The 16,207-nt window shown below is 39.7% G+C and overlaps 1 protein-coding gene across 13 annotated transcripts in view; it reads right to left on the reverse strand.

The window, feature by feature from the left end:
- USP54 (ubiquitin specific peptidase 54) overlaps window positions 1-16,207 on the reverse strand; it is a 117,133-nt gene that overhangs the window by 84,746 nt on the left and 16,180 nt on the right. For 8 of the 13 annotated variants that reach the window (XM_064144916.1, XM_064144913.1, XM_064144906.1 and 5 more), the window contains exon 1: window positions 7,238-7,358. The exons of 2 other annotated variants lie outside the window; for them this stretch is intronic. The gene's annotated coding sequence lies outside the window, so the exon portion shown is untranslated. 3 more of the 13 variants (XM_064144911.1, XM_064144909.1, XM_064144908.1) reach the window with 3 other exon arrangements.

The raw sequence follows: 16,207 nt of genomic DNA on the forward strand, positions 1-16,207 counted from the left end.
TCCAGTCTTGCTGAACAGAAGGGACTGAGCCAACTTTTAACTATGTCCTTCCTTAATTATAGAAGAAGCACAAAATTCTAAAGCAGGGTTTTACCTCATGGTGCATCTAGATATTTATTTTTTTAAGACTCAGAGTTATGTGGGCAAGTTTCAAATAAAAACATTTCAAAAGTGTACTAATCATGGCATAATTGTGAACAAAACTGGGCACAATATTCAGTAACCATGCTGGGCTCAAAACCTGCTCCACAGTTGTGTGGTTAAAACAACACATTGGCACTGAAGCGCTCTTCTCTCAAATAGCTCATTTTAAGGAAGTCAAACCACTTAAAACAACAGTCTGCAACATCAACACAGACCTTTTCCAGGCAAAAGCAATATGCCAATTCTCATTTTTATAATACAGGGAAAGTGACCAAGTCTTCCAGGGATTTCACACCATTACTTGGGTCTGTAAGTTTCCTTTCAAATATCTGTACAGGTCATACCAAGTGTTAGCATCTTTTCAAGTGGCATTATGTTCAAGGCTCAATGACCTGAGGTTGATAAGTATCCTTGCAGGGAAAACTAGTCTCTATGCTCCCCTTCCTCCTCCTCATTCCAAAGGACTAAGCATTTACCTTTCCTTCTCAGACAAAGACCACATTAAATTAGCAATACCAAGAGTTTTGTAGTACCGATGTTTACAAATTCCTATCTGTGCCCTCCGGTTTCTGTCATTCAAGAACTCTTTCTCAGATTTTTGCTAAAATACTTCAAGTGACCACACATATTTTTGTAACTGAGACAAGTATGAATCAAATTGTGGAGATTTTCAAATACCTGCTTTGACACTAGTCAGAGTGACTTACATGTGGACAGTGGAGACTAACAGTTACCTGTTATCCAATTCTCCAGTACTTCTCTGTGTGAAGGAAGCATGAAAATTATTTTTGTAAGTCCTCTTTAAAGCAAGATCAGATGTGTTTCTATCACACATAACAATTAAACTTTTAAAAATCATAGGGCAAAGGACGCTGTTTTACAACTGAAGCAGATCTCTCTACACAAAACAGAAAGATTTCACTCCCCATTGCTCATGGTCAAACACTTCAGACAGTAAGCAGCGTTTCATGCCTCAAACAGGAAGCAAGGGGACACATCCCCAGTAGAGAGCTTTGCCGAACACACCAGCTAAGCATCTGACTCACTGCCACCAAACTAAGAAAGAATTCAGAGCAATTACCACATTTCTGCACAGAAGGGAAAAATCAACAACAAAAGAAAAACACCCACAACAAACAGCCATCCCACAAACAAGAGCATTTCCACTCTTCTAACATTCCACCTAAATTAGGACAGTGCAACAACCCTCAAACAGCTCTGGTCGTGTACTGCAGGCCCTGAGGGTTACTAGGACCTGATAGCAATGCAAGCAATTACAGTCAAACAGATAGCTGGCTCAGACTGAAACCAAGCAGGAAAACAAGGCAAGATAAAGAAACAAAAAGAAGCCCAGAATTTGCTTCTTTCCCTTCCTTGCCTTTCTCCTTCGGTTCAGAGATCAGCAATCTGAGAAGCAAACATATCTGCAGACAACATTATCTACGAGAAGTATGTATGCCTATAGCACACATTCACAGTTGGAAAGATATTTTCTAAGAAAATGTCAAAAGCATACATTTTAAAAAAAATAAAGAAGCAAAGCATAGACGACAGAGAGCTGCAACAACCACTCTTTCAATAATGAAAACAGCTATTTTCCCAATGTCTGCAGTCATATGATTTCAGCTTCCTTCTGCTCTTGCAGATCTTGTAGCTTCCTACCCAGCAAAGGCTATGCTAGCCCTTCTCTTCACCCTCAAATAATTTTCCACCATAGCACTCCTACTCACAGAGTTGTAAATGTCAGCACATTTAGTATTATTTAAATACCGTAAGTTTTGTCTACATGGAGAACTTTGTCAGGAATAAGGGCTACATAGTGAAGATGTAGTTTCTTGACCACCTTCAACAAAGAGGCTGGTTGCACAAGCTCCTGACTATCTTTCACAGATTACTCATTCCTGTTCACATCCGATGCTCTATTCTGAAAATGGCTGCATCACGAAAACAACCTGGGTTAAAAATAACTAGGAAATACAACTATGAAGGAGCCTGTTTTTATAATTCCAGATATTTGGAATAAAGAGCAATCCTGCAGTAAGCAGTTTTAACTGGCAGAATGCAGACCAACAAACTACAAGGAGTAAAGAAGCAAAGAAACCAAACCGTAGTTACAATACCAAGGCAGCATGTAAACACACGAGTTCTTTGCATGGATAACTTATTAGTGTTTTACTAATCGACTATGCCAACCTGGCAGCTGTTACTAGGGTGGATCCCTTCAATGTCATATACCCCTTCTGCTCCCCTTATGCCAACATTGGGCAGTTGACAAAATGAGCTAGAGTGCTAAGTCAGCAAAAGAAGAGTCCTTACCAATGAAACTAACACTTACAGTGTTTTCTTCATCATTTGTTTCATTCAGGAGTCAAAAAAGCAGGCCTGGTTAGCAATACCTTCTTGGCAGTGGCCTGAAGTTAATATTCTCATAGCCAGATTACAAAAGGGCCTCTTCATCTGCAGTCAGATGCCCGTGCGGCAAACAGTAACATGGACTAAAGGTGTGGTTTCATTTAACTGTGGGAAACATATCACTCCAGAAGTCTGTTTACTTTCCCTAGCCTCATGCTCCCACTGCTTCCAAGTACTGCATTGAGCTGTGAGCCAGTTGCATGAGCCACTTAGACTGAGAATAGTCACTCCACATAGCAGAGCAAAAAGGCAGCTGGAGCACCCAGCCCTCTTCTGAAGAAGTGATACAGCATTAGGTTAACATCATGCTGCCCTCCTGGAAAGATCAAAGTATGTGCTGCAAACTCCCTGGTTCAACTTTTACAGCTTTTTTGTTTTAAGTACACACATTCTTATAAGACAGTAGTTTTTAAAGTATTTGTATCATCTGGATCTTTAAGAATTCTAAAATTTTGTCCCCTTCGTGAAAAACTTTTGAGAACAAAAGTTAATTCTGTGAAATGGATACAAAGTAGTGACCATCAACAATTTTTTTTTTTTTTTAAATGGGGAGTATGAAGAGGGCACACTGAGGAACAGAACCTCGTATTCCCACATGAGCAGTGTATTTTTCAAGAGGAGGAAAGAAAGCCAACCAAAAAAACCCCAAAAAGCTAGCAACAGACTAACAAACTTCAGGGCAATGTGTTCAAATATATAAAGCAAATGCATACACTGTACTCAGCTGATCTCCCCACATGGCAAGACGACTGTTTAAATATTGTCTGGGAAGGAAAGCACAGCAAGATCTTGATTTTATTTTGTTGACATTGTTTCCTTTGGTAGGGTGGGCAAAGTCTTAAAGCCAAACAGAACCATACAATGAAAACGGATGAAAAACAGTACTGCTTTCTCCCTTACCATCTATACTGTTCTTTAAAAAAAATTAACAGGTTACCTAGAGCTATACAAGTAGTTTGCAAATTGTAAGATGAGTAAAAAGAGTGGTTTTGCCATTTTTCTAAAGAATAACCACATATACTGTTGTTTTCGTAGTTATCAACAGAGAATCAGAAATACTTCTGAAGACTATTCAGTGACTTGCTGATTTAAAGCTAAAGTTTTTATGCCCTCTTCCACCTTAACACAGGCTCTCATTCTCATTTCGACACAGCTGTTTCCAATATGGTAACACAAGCATTTGTGTGACCACAGAGACAACCTGTTGAGAGTAAACAGCAACTGGGTAGAAAGGTTCAGGCAGTTTGAAGTCAGATCCCCTCAATAATCCCTACATAAGACCTGCAAGTATTTTTTGTGTTCAGTGCCTCAAGGTGGTAGTACCAGCTAAATTATTTGTGAAGCCATAGCCTGTGGTCTAAACTAAAATCTAAACTAGTTTTTAAAATAAGATTAGAAGCCATGAAGTGGAAAAATTTCTTGGTGTATAAAGTCCAGTCCTTGGTTTTCAAAGACTATCACAAGAATTCCATTTCCAAACCATATGGTTTGAAAAATTAACCTGTCCCATTTACAGCTTGAAGAGTAAGAACAGTTTGTATACACAGTTCGTATGCACAGTCAGTATTTTCCACTTAACTGAAGAGAGCTGTCTGTCTTATTTCTTACACCTCTGTACCTCAAAGTAGAGTGCTCCTCATTGAAAGCAGTGTTTCTTTTGGCAGATGACTCAAAACATAAAAAGAAATACTGGAGAAAACAAAGCATTAGTAACCGGAGCACATAATTACAAACTTATCCTGCTAGTAGTTTAACTTTCTACATCTAGAATTGTAACCTAGTGCTTTCAACTAGTCCACATGTAGTAATGGGAGGTCTAGGCCTACAAAACAGACAGGGTTTAAATGTTACCAAACACATGCAGTAATCAAAATATTCCTCTTTACCAAATAGATACTCCCATAAATGCCACAAATAACTTTAATTTCTTGTTGCTGCTATATTCCAAGAGCCAAAACAACAACAACAAAAAAAGCTATTCCTTTGTATAGTTACTTCCAGCAACTGCAAAACACAGTGCACTGTGGTTAATCCATCATGGTTTTTGTGACTTCCACCAGAGTACATGGTGATGACACACTGAATGTAGATTCCCTTTGGAAACTAAATCACATCAGTGTGAAAACAAAATGAAAGTAACCTTGCAAGAAAGTTCTCCCTATCTGTACTCACATGTCCCCTTCGACATTCTAGTTCCTCAGCTTTATTAGTTCATTTTTGTATCACTGAATAGTGAAAAAAGAAAAAAAAAGCCACAATTACAGAGAAGGTAATGAGACTCACGGAATTTTATCTTACACCATTTTAAACTTCTTGCACTATTTTTCCCCATTATGTCTTATTTTCAGTGCTTGTCCCTATGACTGAATACTGGCAGACTGAAGCATAGTTGGGAAGTATAGTACAGAACTCCTCAAATCATTTAAATCCATGATATTGAAGAGCTGAAAAGAGAAGTCAGCAACACAAGTGATTCCAAGAATCACCCCAACCACCAAGGATAGTGAAATCACTATTTAAAAACAATTCATAGAAGTAAATCCTCTATGAAAATATGCCATGAAAGAGAAGTAACAGCATTTCTTAAGTTATCTCTCTTTCTACTTCAAAATGTTTTCTGATCATTTCATTAGAATAGCTGCTACTTCTCAGAACTGCATAAACCTACAAAAGCTTTTGCATATGCTTAAAATCTAGCACCCAGGATTACACATTGTGAGGGTTATTGTTTGTTTCGCAATCAGTGAAATGGAATTGCCTTAAGATACTAAAATATCATCAAGGACAGTAAGAAATAGAGGGCGACTTCCAGAAGAAACAAGAAACCACTCACCAAACATCCATGGAAAGTCACATCCATCACAGTAATAGGTGTTGAAATGAAAAAATATACTTAGCAGTTAAAGAGATTTTCAGGTAGAAAAGTAATTGACCAGATTTCACCTTGTAGCCTAATCCTGCTATGTCCTGGATTACTTATTCACCTTAGCCTGGCATCCTAAAGCTGCATCACCCCTCCTTTGGACTCTACATCTGCTTCAGACAGAACACTGGTACCCTCTGCATAAGCATGCAAAACCACAGTACTAATTAAACACTATAATAATGTTATGTTCACTCAGAGGTTCATCTCCTTCAAATGTGAGGCACACTCAAATATACATTAATGTATCTAAATGTAAAGACTACATTGGTCTTAAACCATGCTAGATTAACATCTCTTGCCCCTTTAAAAAGTCTGCTGTTACTATAAGTCAATTAGGATGATGCATATTCCAGGACAAAGACTGTTACGGCACACTTATCCATGCAGGATGCCCACTACAAAGAGAAATACAGAATATCAAGCAGCTATATTTAGAGAGTAAGAACTGCATACCGATTAAACTGAAGTGCTATCAAGGCAATAGATAAAAGAGACCTGTGGAAAGACAGATTCATAGGTGTGCAATCAAAACTAAAAAATAGCATGTATGATAACAAATACATACATACATACATACAAGTAGTTTTCTTTGTTTTAACAGGGATTTACTCCAGAATCCTACTCTGTAGATTTAATGTGTTTTGAAATCTAATGTGGTAGAGATAGGCTTTCCAATTCAATATTTCAAAGAGAAGATTTACTCTACAATTTCAGCATAAGAATACCAAAGACATTTCTCTAGTCAGTACTGAAGCCTAATAAATCCTTGCCTCATTTATGTGGTATCAGAAGGATGTAACAAAGTGTTACATCCTTCTGCTCCTGCCAACTTTACCATCCCATGATAATTCCCTTGAGTAGGGAATTTTCCCCATTATGTATTTCAGCTTATTTTATCTTATCTGGTGAAAAGTAAACACATTAGACCAGAAATAAGAAATGCAAATATAAAAGTCCATTTGTAATGGAGACTAAATGAATGACCAAAGAAACGTTTCAGTCTCTCCACTACCCTTATTGAAAACAAAACTAAAACCCACAACCAAAGTCATCATCAATACTTTTCCTTTTTTCCACCAGAACTAGCAAATGTATTTCCCATGCATAAAGAGTTAAGCAGCATAAATTCTATATGGGTATGCACACTCCCACCTAACTGGCAAATGGCATGACCATTACTCCGCTCCATACAGGTGGGGCTCTCATTAGCAAACGAGAGAGCGTCTGTATGACACCTTACGTCTCTCCTGTATAACAAACTCTATGTTTTTAACTTCCTTGATTATCCAAGTTAAATTTAATGAAGCACCTTCTACCAGTGACAGAAAGTACACAGCACAGTTTACCGCCATGATAACAACCGAAGCGTATCTGGTGTACATTTGCCATCTCAGCAACAGTTTAAACAAGTAAATACAAACGAAGCGTATAACATTATGTACGCCCACCCAAAAACACTACGAATTATGCTCACAAATAATTAAACATCCTGCACGCAGCACATTTTTCCAGTCGAGTTTGAAGGAGAAGACCCAAGACCCTTCATTCATTTACACAGCAGCCAGCACAACGCGAAATAAGCCGACACCTGCTGCAGAGGAGCCGCATCGAGAAGCCTTCCCCGCCCCTCCCGGCGCCAGGATTCAGCTGAGCTAACACGCCGTACCCAGCCGCCGCAGCCCGTCCCGCCGCGCACTCCGGGCCGCGGTTAGCGCCAGCACCTCTAGGAACGGCCGCAGTCCCTAGCGCACTCACCGCAGGCCCAGCCGCTCAGACAGAGGAGCCGCCGCCGCTGCCCTGTCCCGCGGCGCGGGTAGCGCCGGAGCCAGGGCCCCGCCTTCAGCACCATGACGTCACCCCTCCGCTGCGCACCTGATCCTCGGGCAGGTCGAACCTTAAAGGGGAAGCGGCGGGGCTGCAGCGGTGCGGCCGCCGCTTCCACGGCCACAGCGGGGAAGGTCGCCAGCCAGCGACGCCAAAGATGGAAGATGACTGGGCTCCAGTAACACCCAGCGCCTGTTAGCTTGCCCCATGGGCGAGGCTGGCAGCACATGGTGCTGCCCAAGGCCTTCCATCACCTCTCCACCTGCTGGAATAGCGAAGAGACCCTTTTGCCTTAGTGCCAGGGCCCTCTCACTTCAGCACTGCCAGACGCCTGCTGTCCTACTCCTTCCTGGAAAAAGTTATTTCAGAGATGCCGCTTATGTAAATTGAGTAAGCAAAACCACTCTCGGTGGATTTTAGTAGCACAGTTAAAATCTTTTCCCTTTCTTTATGCAGCCCTTTCTATACCTCTATGTCAGAGTTGCCATGAACAAATCCAAACGGCAGCAGTTCTTAACATGACACAGAACTGATAACCGTTTAGTCTGTACCATCCATGCCTACCAGATGAAACACACTCAAAATGTAACTAGGACAAATCTAATGGTTATCACTATCCTTTTCCCTAACCAAAATCAATTGTCCTCTTCCTCTGTTCAGTGACCCTCTCAACTAAGGAAATACACTAGAGGATAAGAGACCTTTAAACCAGTATCTGCATCACTTCCACTCAGCAGGGCAAATAACATTAAATGTGAAGAAGGAAGAATTAAATGGAAGACATGAACACTGACATCTCCTATTCACAAAGCAAATTTGAACAGAAATATGATTGTTCCTATACTGTGTCATCCTTCCTATTTATATCTTATCCATACAGAAAACATTGCCATATACTCAGTTACAAAAATACACCCAGCTCACTTAAACCTTAAGGAGTCTACTGAGATTTCTTAAGCTGCAACCATGCAGGCACTTTTTATTTCTTTCACTACTGTTAGCATAAAGCCTCTAGTCTAGACCAACTATCAGGACTAATCGCCATGTGCTCTAACTTTCTGGACAATTTAATGCAAATTAGTTTGTCTCTCTCTGCTCCAGTTCTTCAACTATAAAACAAATCGACACATGATGCTTTCCCAATTCTTGTCTGTGCTTTCAGTGACAGTTCTTACCTTTAGATATCAAAAATGAAAAAAAGAGAGGAAAGGATTGCTGATTGGCCAACTAATACCATATTTTATTTAATGGTCTACAGATAATTTCCAAACAATGATCTGATTCTGAAAAAAAATCCTTTTTGTTTCTATGCATGAGTTCCACTACTAATCAGTGGTAGAAGAGTGCTGGCCTTTGGAAGCACAGCATTCAGAGCAGAAGGTAAGAGACATTATTCTATATAGGAGCAGGTTGAGTTATGCTTTAACTCAGTATACTATAACTTCATACACAAATTTACCGTTCTGTAAAAGATTAATTTATTAAAATACCTGAATTACACTCAATTCTCATTTTCTCTTATAGATATTATTCCTTTTTTTCCTCCTGATATTTTTAACCATTCATATGTCTAAAAACAGTTTCTTAATGCTTAGACCTTTTTTTTTCCCTCCATTTTCTGAGTATTTGTAAGATCTGCATTTCTGTTTTATGGAGGTTATTTACTTAAGATACTACACTAAATAATCAGGACTATCGTTCAGAAAATGGTGAATGGTATGTTTTCTAAAATAGAATTTCACATTCATAGTAATCTCAAAATGCACATAGACATAAGTTATATGACATTGTTTAACTGCTTTTAATTGAGTAAACTGAATGGAATTTCAGATTTGAGTAATCTGAATTAAATTGACAGTAAGCACCAATGCTGAACATTTCTAGAATTAGGGGATCTCATCCTCTCAGCTCTCTAGGATATTACTCAAATATTAAGAGATAAAAGTTTCTTGCATTTTCATCTTTCATTCTGAGCTGAAAAAGACTGCAATAATCGAAACTGTTACAGCTAAACTATAATTAAAATACAAACTTATTGTAAAAAGCTATATTGTTAGTTACGCATCTCATTTGCTAAAGTTTTAGTGGCAAACAAGCAGTGAGATTTTATTTTTATGTATATTTAGAACAGATTATTGATAGTCTTAAATGTAGAGTTTAAATACACTCAACTACACTTTTCTTGCATTAAAAACTATTTTAATCACTTCAGAATGTCACATTAAAAGACAAAAGCAAACAAAAACTTTTTAAAAAAGTAAAAAACTGCCAAACACAAAACACCCTACCCTTGATTGACTTTTATCCATCCTGTTTGGTGCCCTTTTGGGTGCCCTTTTGATCACTGAGCTCCTGCCCTCACAGAGACAGCTATGCAACTTCAGTTGGAGCCTGGAAGTCGGCTCTTCACATCTGGCAGACCAACTATTGTCTGTAGTGTGTTTGCAGCACTATTGCTTACACAGACCATTGTGCTGCCTTCCTGTTGCCTTCCCCTAGATCCAACTAGTAAATTAAACCAATATATTTACACATACTACCATCCAACATAGCTATCCACTGACAATGTGAAATATTCAAGACTTAAAATTACAGCTCAGTTCTGCTTTGCACAGTGAAATCACAACAAAATCACTTCTAAATGTTATTTCATGTAAAGACCACTGAATTTTTTCCAAATCTTCATACCATTTATTAACTGTGCCCTTCTAGTAGCTTAAATAAATTTGGTGTCAGTAGCTAAATACTCTTAAATGAGTTTCAAACATAAGAAAACCTCATTTCATTCTATTGCATGGAGACAGGTCAAATTCTGCTTTACAGTAAAATTGGGTGCATTTGTCTCACAGTCCATGTTTAGGCACATGAAAATATGTGCACTGAAATACTGTTGAAGACTAACAGAGCAGGACAGTTTAGCATGGTCTAAGCTCAAGAATGCAAAAAGGACAGGAAGGACTGACTGACTTGTTAGCCTCCATTTTTTACTACAGTCACCTACAGTATTTTCAAACAATGACCTTACAATAAATATGTGCTACCTTCCACCAGTGTTTCAGCATCTGGTGCTGGACCATCTGCCACTTCCTTCGTAACTGAAATCTACTACTCAAACTTTAGACTTAGACACATCACTAAATTGCAGGTTTGAATTGTAATTCTGCTAATACGGCTTCATAACACCACACTTCAACGTACATTTAAAAATAAAGCTTCTATTATGTATCCTAAGGTTTTAATTCTACAAAGAGACAGATAAATAGTAGGCAGAAGGACATCTAACAGCCTAATCCAGCATTCCATGGTAAGAGACATCTTTCCTTTACCAAATAAACCAAGATTAAAGTAGCTTTTGTTGGTCAAAAGAATGTTAATTATTATCTTTATTAAGTCAAGCACAGGAAATGCAACATGATACACCATAAACAGTAAGACAGGTGGTCTGTGCTTCAGATTTTAAAGTGCAGCTAAACAAGGTAGAAATACAGTTCCATGGAAAACTAAATTATTTAAGGTACCCCTTTATACCTAGCTGGTATTCCAGCTCTTGTAAGAAGCAAAACCATGAGTTTTCTGATCTACCTATGGCTTTCAAAAATAGTAAGATACAACATCCAATTATCAATTGATCAACAGTCTTCTCTGCTGCTCTAGATTTCATTGCTACATTCCAATAGATTCAGTTTTCTCCACTATCCCTTTCCTCCTCCCAGCTCGAGGCAGGGCACTCCTAATGCTGAATGGCATGTGGGGTGCACACAGTGATGGGTGGTGGTGTGAGAAAAACTGCAATTGTTGGAATAATTGCAGTTGCTCTGGGGAGCTGAAGAAGTGAGAGCTACTTTTCTGACATTGTTGCCTCTGTTTCTGCTACTCTGCAGTTCCCTGACTCTCTTCGAAAGAGCTGAAGTTGGTTGACCATCCCACTTGTTCGTGTTCATGTTCTCGCCAAATTGGTCACGTGGAATTATCCACAGTGACGCACATGATTGCCGATGTCTAGGTGGAATTTGTCTCCTCCTGGGCTGGAATTGCCTTGCAGGAGGTGGGAGTCTGTTCTTGATTGCAGAAATATGTACCCATTCAGATGATGAAGTGATGGTATCCTTTACCAGATTGGAAAAGGAGGTTTTAAGATCCTCCTTCAGTTCTCTCATGCTATTCTCAATACCACCTTTCATCCCCTTTATCTCTGTAGTCATAGTTTTTATAGCAGAGACTATGGCAGAATGTGACAAGCTGTCCTCTATCTGCCTGAGCTGGTCAGTGAATTCACCAACAGTGAAAGACCTTCCATTATCACTCCCTGCTAGAAACCTGCTAGCCAAGATGTTAGCATGGGATGAAGGAGCAAGCTTAATAAGCTTCTTCATGAGACTTGTTCCAAGAGGAATGTCATCAGGCTCATGTGTGCCATGATCTCCATAGAGCACTTCCTTCACAGCAAACTCCTTCAGAAGCCTAATTCCCTGCTCAATGGTGTTCCACTTCTTGGCTGCCCATGGCAGATCATCTCGGGAAGGATATCTCATAGCCACAGCCAACAGGAGGCGTGTCCACAAGCTAACCTTACCAAGAGGTCTTGCTAGGTATTTGTCCACTCCACTCTCCTTGGTGAATGGTGCTAGCTCCTTGGCAGACTTGTCTCCTACCTGTAGGGTATTGGCACCAATAGTACAGCATCTCACCAGCCAGTTTAGGATTGACTCTCCTGATTCCCTTGAGTATTCCTTGCTAACTTCTCTGACCTCTCTGAGGGGATCGTTGGAATCCTGGATGTCATCCTTCTCCTCTTCCTCTTGTTGTTCTGGTTGTCTCTGGCCTAGAAACGAAACTTTCCTAGGAGCACTCAAACTCATCAGAACCATTCTCTTTCTCGGCAGCCAACCTCACAGCACTCCTCTCGTCAGAGTACTGAGATCTGAGTGTGTTGGCCAAATCTTAAAGACTCTGTGTCTCCTCTTCCTCCTCCTGTGCACCAGAGGTTCCCTCTCCTAAGTCCTCTTTTGAATCACTCTCTGTCAAATGTTTTGTCTTAGCTTTCGCCTTGGCAGGCACCAAGAGAACCTGTGCTGAGACATATTTTGACAACTCCACTAGCATTTTTGAATTACTGGGGGTCTGGCCTGAGGCCTGTGAGTTCAAATCTGCCTTAGGGCTAGATTTTTTTTCTGATGCCTGGGGAGTTGAACTAGCTGGATTTGTGTTATTTGTTGAAGGAACATCTTGAGTTTGGGTAGTTCCCTGTGTTCCTGGGCATTCTGCCACGTTATCATTTTTGGTAGGGACATTGGCAGATTCCCCAGAATCTAGGGGAGGAGGTGTAGTGGTGCCCCCCCCTCCCCCTTGCTCTCCTCCTGACCTATCAAGTGTTTACAGTTAGATTGCTGTTTTTCTCACTCTGTTTACTATTTGTCTGGGACACTGCCCCCTACTTTTTACTATTTAAAGACATCACACTCATATTTCTCTTACATAATGCCAAAATTAATATGAAAATCAAAATTACAAATACCACAGTCTGACGTGAATAAAATTATGAACAAGGGTCAGCCACCTGAGTCTTAGGTAAGATTACTCTCATTAGGGCTGTAGATAAAGCAGAAGTCATCATACTTCCATTTCCTGTAATGTTGCTGGTGAATGCCCCTGTAATGTTACTGGTAAAAGACTCAAAGACGCTAAACCAAATATAGCCAAGGATGAAATCCCCCAACTCCAAAAAATGGATGGTTTGTGATGGTTTGGGTGTTACCCGCCCCCCCACACTTTGTAAATCATCCAGACTAGACTCAGCCAGCTCACCCCTCCCAGAAACCTGTGTCCCCAGGACAGGCTCCCAACCGCTCCTTCACCTTCCCCCTACTCCTCTCAACCTTACCCCAGTCCCAAGGAAGAATGGAGGTTCAGCCAGGGGGTTAGGAAGCAAAGTGGATTAGTCAGAGAAATACAAGGTGAGGTTAGAGAGACATGCAGCTCAGAGCTCCCCAGCAGAAGAAGTGCTTTATGTATGTTTTGATTCTTGTTCTTATACATCTCAGCAAGCCTATGAGGGAAGTAGACATCACCATTGTTTTCCTTTCACAGCCTGTAATCTAGTCCTTCTCACCAAAACACTCTAGCTAGCATCAAACATGCTTCCCACATAGTAGTCTCATGCTTCCAATTCCAGTGGCACATGTTATTGGCATGCTCTCAGGGACTTAAGTTTTTTTTTGGTGTACTTTTTACAGATTATTTTATCAGCAAGTATTCATCAGCAATAAACAATGTTAGTTTGCTTTCCACTACTCCGTGTCCCCCTATCTATTCCAAGTATCTGTATCACCTGCTAGTTTCATACAGCTAGCTCTACTTTAAATTTAAATACAAGAATTTCTCACTCTTTTTAACAAGAATGTCATTTAAATATGATCACAGCCTGAATAAGCACAAACATGTGAGTTCTGCCACATGCATTTGTCTGAAAATTTGAAAGCCAGCAATTAACAATTAATCAATGTCAGCAAAAACTTCCCTTACAGATAATATGAGCAGGCACATACAATTAGGAAAACCTGGTATGTGATGAAGGAAAAAATATTCGAATTTACAGCATTCCGCCCAAATTCACCACGCAATCTAGCAGAATCATCCCCTCATATTCAAACTAATAACAAATGTATTTTTTAAATTACCTTGATCCTTTCTGTGACACGCAAAAACCTCCACCTCTTGCAAGTTCTAGAACATTTCCCTGTGGGATGTTATATCTGTAATTTTCACATCAGACATCTGCCCTGCTCGCCACCTCTTGTTCAGCTGTTAGAAGTTCCATATTTCCTTGCATTAACATCTCAAAAGGGAAACAAACAAATAAATACATGTCCAGAGAAGTGCGACAAAGCTGGTGAAAGGACTGGAACGCAAACCTTATGAGGAGAGGCTGAGTGAGCTGAGGTTGTTTAGCCTGGAAAAGAGGAGGCTCAGGGACAACCTCACTGCTGCCTACAACTACCTGAAGGCAGGTTGTAGCCAGGTAGGGGTTGGTCTCTTCTCCCAGGCAACCATCAACAGAACAAGGGGACACAGTCTCAAGTTGTGATGGAGGAGCTATAGGCTGGATGTTTGGAGGAAGATCTTCACAGAGAGAGTGATTTGCCATTGGAATGGGCTGCCCAGGGAGGTGATGGAGTCACTGTCCCTGGAAGTGTTCAAGAATAGACTAGATAAGGCACTTAGTGCCATGGTCTAGTTGATTGGATAGGGCTGGATGATAGACTGGACTGGATGACCTTGGAGGTCTCTTCCAACCTGGTTGATTCTATGAATAAACAAATAAACGGAATGCAAAAATTTAATTTGGAAGCACCCCACAGGAAGATACTAGAAAGAATGAACACTGAAATGATGGAAATTCTTTCACATTTCTTAAACAAAAAGTCCTATTAAAAAGTGCTTGAAGCTGTGACAAATTCCATTGTCAAGTACAGAATTCAGGTTTGACTGGCTATACTGTAAACAGGCTGACTCATGAAATCACTTATTTCTGTTTGAGAAAATAGAAACTAAAATTGCTAAGCAAGGTAATTTCCAAGATGATTAAAGACAAGCATTCTGAGGTATAACAATGCAGAGACTCAAAGTATGATAAAAACACAGGCAACTGAGACTTGCACTCATTTCTCAGTGGAGAAATATACAATGGAAATTGGCAAAGATTTTATAAACAAAACAATTACTAACAGATTATAATAATATGTTGAGTCCCCAGAGTGCTGGAGTGACAACTGAAGTCATTATGAAAATGAGAAAGAAATAAAAGTTGACTACTTACAGGCCTGTCAAGAGCCTGTCAAAAGGAAAAGTAAGCTGAAAATATTGTGTGGTATTCCTACTATGTAATGAAGTACCAACACAAATGAGATGAAGGCTACCAAATTAGAGGGCATTAGAAATGGAAGGACTGGCAATATGGAGGCCTGTCTGCATCATCATTTTGTCTAGTGGATATTGTCTTGGGATACTCTCTCCATGTACAAACTTTTCATTTTTTTTAATAAGTAACATTCCAAAAAGTCTGTTAAGTCCTGTTCATCAGTCTTAAATTAATGTCATTCAGAGAAAAAAATGCCAGTTATCTCAGGAACTGCAACAATGTGAGATCATTTGTCTTGCTGTACCTCTCATGGATGGGCCTTACACTTGACAACTTCCTGCTTTATTGAAATAGTCTACTTATATACACACAAAAAAAATGCCTTTCAGTTATTTTCTTGGGATTGCATGCTCCTCCCTCTCTCCAGTTCAAATTATACTTCAGTCTTTCCTATTAGGAGATATCTTCTAGACCTCAAATTATTTTATTACTCTTCTTCCAGCCTCTGTTCAGCTGCTTCTTGGGTCATTTGTCATAACAAGATGCGACACTTAACCAAGGACTTACCTGTAAATAAATAAAAAGATTGTGTTGTATGTTTTACAGACTGTGCTCATATTTTTATCACTCCTGATAAAACATTTCCTCCTTGTTTTAAAACATCAGGAATTCCATAGAATTATCACCTAATTACCTGTTCCCCCACCCTGTATTTGTATATGCACAAGTTCTGTAGAACTTCATCCCTACTTACTGCCTAAGATTTTCTTTAAATAATTCTGTGCTCTTAAACTTGTGTCATATATATACACACACACTCCAAGATTTGGGAGCAGTTTTAGTGAATCAATTTTGTAAGCACACTCTATTCTATCATCAAGGTCATTAACAAAAAGATTGAAGTGAAGCAGAATGAGTACAGACCCAACAGACCGTGGCAGATCCACATTCAATACGACCATTTCACTTTGACAGACAATCATTAATAACCACCCACTAGGCACAGTCATCCAACAAGACTTGATTATACTATGCAATAGTTT

The sequence above is a fragment of the Pogoniulus pusillus genome, chromosome 6 (assembly GCF_015220805.1).
Source record: "Pogoniulus pusillus isolate bPogPus1 chromosome 6, bPogPus1.pri, whole genome shotgun sequence".
In the NCBI taxonomy this organism is placed as follows: domain Eukaryota; kingdom Metazoa; phylum Chordata; class Aves; order Piciformes; family Lybiidae; genus Pogoniulus; species Pogoniulus pusillus.